The following is a 10,784-nucleotide window of genomic DNA, read 5'->3' on the forward strand; positions in this document are numbered from 1 at the left end:
TCACTCACATACAAATCCAAATTCTGCATAATAGGTACTCATGATGTGGACTACTAATAGAGGCGCTAAGACGGGGACAGGCGTGGCCAGGGGCAGTCCTGGGACAGCACCACAGGCTCTGTGAGTCTTGTTCAGTTGAATGCCCTCATGAGTATTAACAGAAGAGCACCATATACATATGCACACATACACTCTAACATGTCGCTCTCTCCTCAGCTCAGCCCAATGGTCTCTGATGGTTCTCCAGCCCTTAGGTGGAGAAACACCTGATCATCAATATAGGCAGGCACACGTAAGTACAAATGCACATACGTTTCCATAGACGGGATAAACAAATGGGAATATTGATATTGAGTTAAATGTTAGCGGTAGACATGTGAGATTCATAAGACGCATCACTGACGCCAGTGACGCCACAATATCAGGGAAATTGAGCAATTGCTTCCCTGTAGTGCAAACTTGCAAGATTCGCTCAGTTATTAACCCTTCTTGCCTTTTTTGTTGTTGGTTTTCTCTCTCCTCCTTCCTCTCTGTGCAGTTCTCCTGTGTGCTGAGCCGCTATCCCATGTATTGCCACTGATGACAGGGTAGAGCTCAGCCCCATGCAGAAGTGAGTGATGAGGAGAGGGAAGATCATTTTCCCGTTTTTTTTCCCTCCAGTTTTAGGAACCGTCTCAAGAATGTGTTCCCCACTTTTATGCCTTTAAATCAGGGTTGGAGTATTCCAGGTGTGTGGCCATGGCCATGAACACCAGTAGAGGAGGGAACCAAGTGTCTCATTCTCTCTCCACAGTTGTGTGGTTGTAACCCCCCACTAGCTACATATTCATTCAATCTTTATTTAACCTCGTGAATCAATTGAGAGTAAGCTCTCATTTACAATGACGTATAATCACTCTATATTTGAACTTGTACTACAGGTGAGATAATCCTTTTTAATGGTCTCTCTCATTCGCTCTCCTAGCTGTGATGTTAGAGTTGTGCAAGACTTGGGTGTTCTCCTGCTCTGAGTGCCCATTCTCCTATACCTCCCAGATCTACCTCCACAAGCACATCAAGAGGAGCCATGACAACCTCTGTCTCTGCTGAGGAACACACAGAGCATTATGAAGTAGCCAGTGCCTTGGCGAAGGTGTTTGAGCAGCAGTCATCAATGGATTAACTCCCAAGACACAAGGGAGAGACAGCGCAACACACGCTATGACTCCAGTGACGAAGGTAATATAATAAAGTGCATTCAACAGTCCCAAAAGAGTACTACTTGAGTTGACTAATCTGAGCTAATTTACCTCTACTATATGTTCCAGTGCCCAGGCAGCCGGTCGGCAGAACTCAGACCAGACCAGCTATGCCAGGTGCCAGAGCCGGAAGGCCTGCTCTGCCAGTTTTCAATGCAGGTATCCATGCATGTTTGTGTTGGTGAAATGTCTATGCATATTTGCACACTTACAGTTAACTCAGGACTTTCGGAAGACTCATGTACTCTGTTCACTAATTCGCTCATCTCACATCTCACTACTCGGCAGTAGATGTTCATCGCCCGGGTCCTTTGAGCCAAGGCGCTGTGAGCCCAGGCCCTTCAGCCCTTCAGACGTCCAGGCACGAGCAGCATGCATCAGCGATTAGCACCCCGGCCAGACCAGGTCAGGGTCTGACATGTCTCATGTCGAGTTGATTCTTCCCCTTATGCCAGAATCACTACGCCGCCAGCACCATAGTTTCCTGCTCATCCCTTTATCCTCTGGTTTTCAGGTAGTTCTCTGATGCCATCGCCTGTGAGACCAACAGCTCCAGCAGTGTTGCCATCAAGCTCTGCAGATGCTGGTATGCTGAATTTTGTGAGCTACTTCATGCTGCATGTAGGGATATACTTTGAGCTGAATATCCATTATGGGACCGTACAATTACTTATAGCCACATCTGTGTTTAATATCCAGACTTCCAGAGGATGATGTGTCAGCAGTTCTCCAGCGTCATGCAGAGTCTGAGGGAGATGGCACAGACAATGATGAGGCTGGAGCAGAGACTGTCCGGCGAGTCTGCAGACAGCTATCGGGGAGCAGTACTGGATGACCTGCACCCTGCTAAAACGGAGGAGGAGCTGCTGGTCTTGGAGGAGCAGCTGAAGGACAAGGATCATCAAAGGAAGATGGTGAGTAACTTCAGGGCAGAACTTTGTTCCTTATTTTTGCAGGGAAGTGTTAAGGAAATGTAAAAGTAAATGATTGTCTTTATGTTTTGCAGACACGATATCTGAGTTCCATTGGCGGCAAAGATCTGCCAGATGTGGTCCGGCGGGTGCTGTCAGCCATTGCCATACACAGAGTGTGGTGTGTCTACAGCGTCCATGGGAAGAGGGGGAAGAAGCCTCTGAAGAATATGACCCTCTACAATGTCATATTACGTAAGGGATTGTTCATATGTTCGCAAAATAATACATTGTCTTTGCTTCATGCCATGTGCATTGAAACCATTCCCTTTTTGGTTAAAAGGTGCAGTTATGGCCTGTAAGCCAAGCACCACTGTGACGGAGGCGTCTGCCCAGCTGCAGGAGATGCTGAAACATGCCCCTGCTCGATGCAAAAAGGTATGTGATGTCAGGCAGTTAATTTTCTCGTATCCAGTGACATGGCACGCTTCCAATGAACGTATGCGACTTGCTTTTACAGCCATTTCATTATGTCCTTAGGCATCTGATCCAGCCCAGCTGACCTCCCCAGCCCAGCCCCTGACCGCAGCTCCAGCCCTGACCACAGTGGAGTATTCAGATGAGGATGACCTCTTCTGCCCAGACCCTCGATTCAGATGTGGGTGACCCCCAGCCCGTCTCCCTAAACCTGCCTTTCCAGCCTGCCAGGATGGATGCCTTTTTTGTAAATAGATTTTGTAAATTTTAACCTTTTTTTTGTGGGATACAACGGTCTGTTCCCGGTCTGCCTGCCACAGAATGCGCACTGTTTCATTTTTGTTTTTAGAACTTTTGCAATTGTCAGATAATGGGTTGCTAGCCAGAGCTTGTACATGCTTTTTTTTGCTTTTCTGGCTATGCGTAATGTGACAGACCGTAAACCTCATCCTTGTAAATATGTATACTTTTAATTTGTAATGTACTTTGTGTAATAAAATGTTCTAAACTGTTAATGGTGTTCAGTCTTATATTGGTTTGTATTGTAATAATTATTGGGATCTACCTCAAAAGAGTAGGCAAGGTTTAAATGTCAGGGACACACCACAAACCACACGCACACAGTCGTCGCGGTACGCGATCAAATCTTTATTAAATAAATATCAATAACACTTAATATACAGTTCATAAGGTGGGGGAACCACCAGGAGGCACAAGGAAACTCCTACTCCTAGGCTGGGGCCTTATTGTCGGCTGCCGTCACACCACACCGCAAACGTGCACGGCACACGCACACATAAGAGGGCCACTCCAACCGCAGCCACTTCACACTTAACCACTGCACACAGGGGTCGCATCAGCGACGGTGAGGACCGGGGTGACACTGCACTACACACACGGAGGACTGCACCCGTTAACACGGCAAACTAGGGCAGCAGACTTGAGTCCCCAGAAGCCTAACAGGGCAGGCTGAACCCCGTAATCCTCTCCGCTATCCCCCACTAATAAAAACAATCTAAATGACGAACAGGGGTAGGGAAGGGATACACACAATGCACATGCACACAAAGTATAAGGGTTTTAAAAGACGTAACTCGCCCAACCGACGAGACCCCTCCCCGGGGTCTAAGCTTGTGGCACCGTCCGACTCCCCGGGGAAGACTTGGCCGGCGGTGCAATAGCGCCCGTTAGCTGGTCGAGCGCTTAAGCGTGAGGCTAGAGATCACCGGCCGAGCGCACACTCTCCTAATCCCTGGCCCTTGCTGACTAAAGGAGGCGTCCAGCCTCCCCTCCTAACACCGGAAACGCTCCCCCTGATCTACCTGGCTTCGTCGCCGGCAGTACTATAAACTGCGAACGACACCTCCCCCCAGATGAGCGTGTACGCCCACAGTACAACAAACAGACTGGTCTCTAGCAGGCCGATCAACTCATGTCTCTCTCTTTTTATAGAGTCCCAACACAAGGTGTCGGCCACACAGCTGTGGACAATCAAATCATTGTCATTCAACACCAACCACACACTGTTGGCGAGTCAGTGATCAATCAATTAGCTCCCTTCAGACATCCCCTCCCGTTCAGGTCTATCACACTCCTCCCCCCCATGAAGAAAAGAACTCGCCCTCGAGTTAAGCACTGGGCATGTCGTAATCTCTGGACCACGCTGGTAGCTTCCTTGAGCGGGGCGGGTACCGGCCTTGGCCTGCCGGCGGGGCAGGCACTCCATTCCCCTGAGGCGCGCTGGCTTGTGGCTGTTGAGGGGCAGGGCCAACCGGGCCTCCCCCTGATACGGACGCGGTAGGCGGTGCTCCCTCTAACTGGTGAGAACCCCGACCAGGGGACACAACAGGCCCTGGACCGCCCTGCAACGCTGCATGGGCAGGATGTTGCTCTCTCGCCGCCACTGGTCTAGTAGGTGACGCCCGGTTACTCCTCCAGGCCAGCAGTCCTGCTTGCTCCGACGGTTGCTCCGTCGCCGCCACTGGTGCAGAGGGTGGCTCCTGGCTCCTTCTCCCGGCCGGACTCCGTGGCTTCTCCCCCGAATGACGATGGACCCAACTGGGACCCAGGGGAACCTGTACAGGGTACGCTGGACCAGTTCTTCGCTCCCGGCCACTAGGGCCGCCAGGGGGAACTGGGTTTTCTGTGAAAGAGCCAACAACATAAGGCTTAAGTCTATTAAAATGCAACACAGACTCTGGGCCTCCCTCCGCTGGAACTAGTCGGTATAACACGTCTGACACCCTCTCCAATATCTTGAATGGGCCCTTGTACCGCCGCTGTAACTTGGGGCATAGTCCTCGTTTCCTAGCTTTATTTCTAACCCATACAAACTCCCCCTCAGAATAGTACTGAAAATTAGCACGGAAGTCAAACGCTGCTTTTTGCTGACTAGAAGCCCCTGTCTGATGCCTTTTTACAGCCTCCACTACTGTGGATAAAGTATCAGCCAGCTTGCTTACATATTCATTGGCGGATACAAACTTGTCTTGTGGGCCTACATCTAGCATCACGTCCACAGGTAGGGTAATCTCTCGCCCAAACAAGACCTTGTAGGGCGTAAACCCTGTGCTAGCATGCACACTACTTCTATATGCCATCATGACATAGGGTAAGAGGTTGTCCCAGTTCAACTGGTTAGCATCTACAAAAAGAGACAGCATTGACAATAGTGTACGGTTAAAACGCTCAACCATCCCGTCAGACTGTGGATGGTAGGGGGATGTACGGGTTTTATGGACATCCAAAAGTCTACACAATTCTTGAAAGAGATTGGATTCAAAATTCCTCCCTTGATCTGAGTGAATGCTACGGGGGGCTCCAAACCGGCATATCCATTCCTCTGCCAGAACCTTGGCAATGGAATGGGCTTCTTGGTTGGGGAGGGGAAACGCCTCCGTCCATTTAGAAAAATAGTCGGCAATCACCAGGATGTATTTGCTCTTTTTCTGAGTCTCTGGCAAAGGGCCCAAGATATCTAGTGCAACGCGCTCATAGGGTCTGGATGTCACAGAGGGGTTCAAAGGGGCACAAGGATGTTTCCCCTGGGTTTTCCGAGAAGCACAGTCAATACATTGTCTACAGTACCGTCTCACATCTGCAAACCATCCAGGCCAGTAAAAACGATCTTTGACCTTGGCCTGCAATTTTTGGACCCCTAAGTGACCCCTGTGGTGGTGCTGTGTAGTGTTTTCAATACTTCAGGTACCATCGCTTTAGGTAACACCACCTGGCTATTTGGGGCGGCGTCTGAGTGAGGCAGTGGGACCCTGACTAGACGCTGGCCTTCCATCTGAAGCTGCCCCCACACTTGTGCATACTTCTTAAACTCAGACCCATAAGGCAGGGGGTCCTGCTCAGTGCTAGTCCTCTGCTTAAGATAAATAAGCTGTTTAATCTCCGGGTCATCTCGCTGGGCTCTAGCCAACTCATCATCAATACACTCTCCCTCAACCTGTTCTGACGGTGGTGCCTGACCCTCCTTTACAACAGAGACAACGGGGAGGGGAACCAACCCCTCAACTGGGGGGCAAGGTGGGGGTACTACATCACCCCCCACAGAGAAACCGGGCAACCGGGAAAGAGCATCTGCATTCGAGTGCTGCTTTCCAGGCCGGTGCACAATCTTATATTGGAAGCTGGCCAACTGTTCTACCCAGCGGGCCAACTGTCCCTCCAAGCCCTGGAAATTGTGTAGCCACCTCAATGACCCATGGTCTGTACGCAGCGTGAACTCTTTCCCCAACAAATAATGTTTGAAAAACTTAGTAAAAGCTACCATAGCCAAGAGTTCCTTTTTTGTTGTGGCATACTTCCGCTCCTCCTTTGTCAATGCCCGACTGGCGTAGGCAATAACCCTCTCTACCCCCCCATGCTCCTGAGATACTACAGCCCCGATCCCCACATCGGATGCATCTGTATCCAGAATAAATGTCTTACTGGGGTCTGGATAGGCAAGAACTGGGGCTGTGATCAGGCGTTGTTTTAGCTGTATAAATGCCTGATCACAATCCTGCCCCCACACAAACTTCCTTCCCTTCTCGGTCAGTTGGTGTAAGGGACGTGCAATATCAGCAAACCCTTTCACAAAACGCCGGTAATAGGAAGCAAGACCCACAAAGCTTCTGACCTCTGTCTGATTGGTTGGCACCGGCCAACTACGCACTGCATCTACCTTGGCTGGATCCGCCTGCACCCCCTCCGTGGAGATGACATGACCTAGATAATTGACTTGGGTGGCAAACAGGTGGCACTTAGAGGGCTTAACTTTCAAGTTAGCCGAGCACAACTTAGAGAGGACCTCGTCGAGCCGAGACAAATGTTCCTGGAATGACCTGCCGAAGACAATGATGTCGTCTAGGTACACTAAACACGTGGTCCACTGTAGGTCTGCCAAGACCAGGTCCATAAGTCGCTGGATGTTGTCATTCAACACCAACCACACACTGTTGGCGAGTCAGTGATTGCGCAATCAATTAGCTCCCTTCAGACATCCCCTCCCGTTCAGGTCTATCACAGTATCATAATGCTTGCTGCTATATCCCCATATAGCATTAATTCGTTTTTGAACTGGTAAATGCTAAATATAGCCAGTGGTACTGCAAATGCTAAATATAGCCAGTGGTCAGTAAGTGACCATATTTGCACCGTGCGAAAAAGACGTGCAGACCAAGTCATATAAATACCTGTAAATCTAGTGTCAGCCAAGTGAGTTTATTACGGAAGTTCCTGCCCACGTTTTTTGCACGCGGCCGCACCGTATTTGCACCGTGCGAAAAAGACGTGCAGACCAAGTCATATAAATACCTGTAAATCTAGTGTCAGCCAGGTGAGTTTATAACGGAGGTTCCTGCCCACGTGATCACGTGCGTTCTTTGCACGCGGCCGCAACTTCTGAATGACGTGTCGTTCTTACGTAGAGTCTACTAAACGGCAGATCTCGCGTTTCCGTAAATGGCAGCGTAATTTCCGCACGCGGCGCAGACGAATCGTCACCTATAGCGGCCGTATGTAGAACGTTTGCGCAACCTGCGTGTGTTAGTAGGGAAGTTAACCTGGATATGTTGAACGAGCTTCGTAGTACGGGGCCCCGGAGTCTGTTTCATAAAGCTGGCTAACTGAGTAAGCCTGACTTCTGCAATGAGTAAAACCTGGAAACTCTTCAGATCTGGAACATGGACTGAGGTAAAACAGCTTTCCGGGTTTTAACAGACCCCAGGGCGCCGAACCATCGGCCGCTTATCTCGCTACAAGGCCGTAAACTGCAGGAGAGACCAGTCCAGACCAGTCTGATCGGGGAAGGAGGGGGGAAAGCTGCTGCTCGCCTGGTGTTCAACCACCCCAGGTTTTCCCACACAACTTCCCTTCTCCGTTCCCTACACTGGCTGCCTGTCGCGGCTCGCATTCCAGTTTAAAACTCTGGCTCTAGCCTACTGGGCAATGAAAGGAACAGCCCCCTCCTACCTCCAGGCCATGGTCAAACCCTACACCCCCTCCCGACCGCTACGCTCTGCTACCTTGGGGCGACTGGTTGCCCCGTCACTCCGAGGCCCCTGCGGTCGATCGACACGGTCACGGCTCTTCTCTGTCCTGGCCCCGCAGTGGTGGAACGAACTGCCCACTGATGTCAGGACAGTAGAGTCGCTGCCCATCTTTCATCGCAGGCTCAAAACTCATCTCTTCAAGAAGTACTACCACAATCCTCCCTCCTAAGCACTTATTGTATTTCATTGTATTGTATTGCACTGTATTTTAGATTGCAATTCTTGCACTTTGCCTTCAGCACTAGATTATGCTCTTAGTCACGTGTTTTAGAAAGAAGATGCACTTATGAGTTCTGGCAAGTAGAAGTACATTGGCTATTCCTACGTTAAATGCAATTATTGTTAGTCGCTTTGGATAAAAGCGTCTGCTAAATGACTGTAATGTAATGTAATCTGTCATGTTTGTATACTCTGTACCTACTGTAATTACCTACTGTTTCATTAACATGGCATACTCCTGATTTGACATGGTACAGCTAGATTATAGACTTTGTAGATTGTTTGTATTGCTGACTCTATGTTCCTGTGTACCCCCTTCAAAAAACAACGGGTGAAAAATCGACACAGTCCCTGGTTCACTCACGAGTTGACAGTGCTCCTAAAGCAAAAAAATGATGCCTGGCGCAAAGCTCGGCTATCAAAGTCTGCCACGGACTGCCTCAAATTCCGTCAGCTTCGAAACAAGGCCTCACAAGCTGTACGTCAGGCCAAATCTGGGTACTATAAGGAGCTCCAATCCCAACTCCTTTTGGAAAACAGTGAGAAAACTTGAGAACAAGCCGTCATCCCTCCCCCTATCACTCAGAGAGAACAATCTCATCATCACAGATAAGAACGCCATGGCTGATATATTTAATGGTCACTTCATAAAATCTGGCTTTGTCTTTGAGTCGCTAAATCCTGCATGTACATCAGAGAACAGTCTGTCCCCAGGTCCTACTGTATTGCCTTCAGTCACCCAGAGTCCTGTTTGCCCGCCCATGCCCCCCCCCCCTTAGTTTCTCCCTCCATCCTGTTTCAGAGGGGGAGGTTCTTAGAAAACTGTCAGCACTAGACCCCCCAAAATCTGCTGGGCCCGATGAGATTGCTGCATTTTTTGTTAAAACTGCGGCCCCCATCATTGCAGCTCCTTTGGCCGACCTTTTCAACCTCTCCCTCCATACGGCTAAAAAACCTGCAGACTGGAAGGAAGCAATCCTGCTTCCCTTGTTTAATGGCAGTGAGCAATCTGACCCTAATAATTACAGGCCTATCTCCATCTTGCCCTGTGTGTCCAAGGTATTTGAGAAACTTGTGAACAAACAACTTACAGACTATCTGGACGTGTATGGCATCTTATCCGGGGTGCAGTCTGGTATGGGTATGGGTATGGGTGCACTACAGCTACCCTAAAGGTTCATTGACCTTGCCAAAGCTATGGACACTGTTGACCACACCATTCTTATCAGCAGGCTGAGCAGTATTGGGGTCACAAATCACTCACTGGCATGGTTTTCTCACTATCTTTTCCACCGGGTGCAACGCGTAAGGTTTGATAGCTCTGTCTCACACCCCCTCCCAGTCACCAAGAGTGTCCCTCAAGGTTCCATACTTGGTCCTACCCTGTTTTCCATATACATCAATAACATACCACTGGCTGCTGGTAACTCACTCATTCATCTTTATGCCGACGACACAATTCTTTATGCCACAGGCCCCTCCCCCACCACTGTTCAATCCACTCTCCAAGATAGCTTCCTCCAGGTACAACATGCCTTTAACCAACTCAAACTGTCACTAAATACATATAAGACAAAGGCCATGTGGTTCCACCGGAAGGGTGCTCCATCCCCTTCACCGTTAAACATCACTACCTCTGAGGGAGCTATCCTGGATCACGTCACCACCTATAAATACCTGGGCATCTGGTCAGACTCCACTCTATCTTTTTCTCACCACATCTCAAAGCTACAGTTTAAGGTCAAGGCCAAACTAGGGTTCCTCTACAGAAATTGTTCCTCCTTCGCCAAACTCACCCTTATCAATATGACCATCCTCCCCACACTTGACTTTGGTGACACAATATACAGGTCTGCATGCAAGGACACACTCTCCAAACTCGACACTCTTTACCACTCTGCTATCCGCTTTGCCACAAACGCCCCCTTCAACATGCACCACTGCACTCTTTACTCCCTGTTAAACTGGCCCTCACTACACACCCAACGCAACATTCACTGGCTCACCCTCATCTATAAGACCCTTCTTCACCGGTCAACACCCTACATGTCTCGCCTGCTGCATTCTCTCCCTGTCACATACAACACCCGGTCCTCTCTCTACATCCAAATGAAAATACCCAACTCCAAAACCTCTCTGGGACTTGCATCATTCCAGACTGCTGCTGCCTCTGACTGGAATGCTCTGCAAAACTGGACAAATTAATCTCTATTCCCACCTTCAAAAATGCCATCTCACTCACTCTCGCCGATTCGTGTAAATGCTTTTCCACCAGTGGAGGCTCGTCCATTGAGGCAGGGGAAGACAGTCCTCCTCAGTTTTTGGAAGAAGAGAGGGATTAAAATATAAATATATGAATTTATTTATTCATAATTAATATTATCTCAGTTTTGTTC

At 49.2% G+C, this 10,784-nt stretch overlaps 1 long non-coding RNA gene across 1 annotated transcript; it reads left to right on the top strand.

Annotated features, from left to right (window-relative positions):
* The first annotated feature begins 535 nt into the window (after positions 1-535).
* LOC311326115 lies at positions 536-1,409 on the top strand. The gene is made up of 3 exons (XR_014631039.1): positions 536-610; positions 1,036-1,218; positions 1,308-1,409. It is a non-coding gene; the product is annotated as an uncharacterized lncRNA (long non-coding RNA).
* The last annotated feature ends 9,375 nt before the right edge of the window (positions 1,410-10,784 follow it).

Source organism: Borostomias antarcticus (assembly GCF_949987555.1).
Source record: "Borostomias antarcticus genome assembly, chromosome: 26".
In the NCBI taxonomy this organism is placed as follows: Eukaryota; Metazoa; Chordata; class Actinopteri; order Stomiiformes; family Stomiidae; genus Borostomias; species Borostomias antarcticus.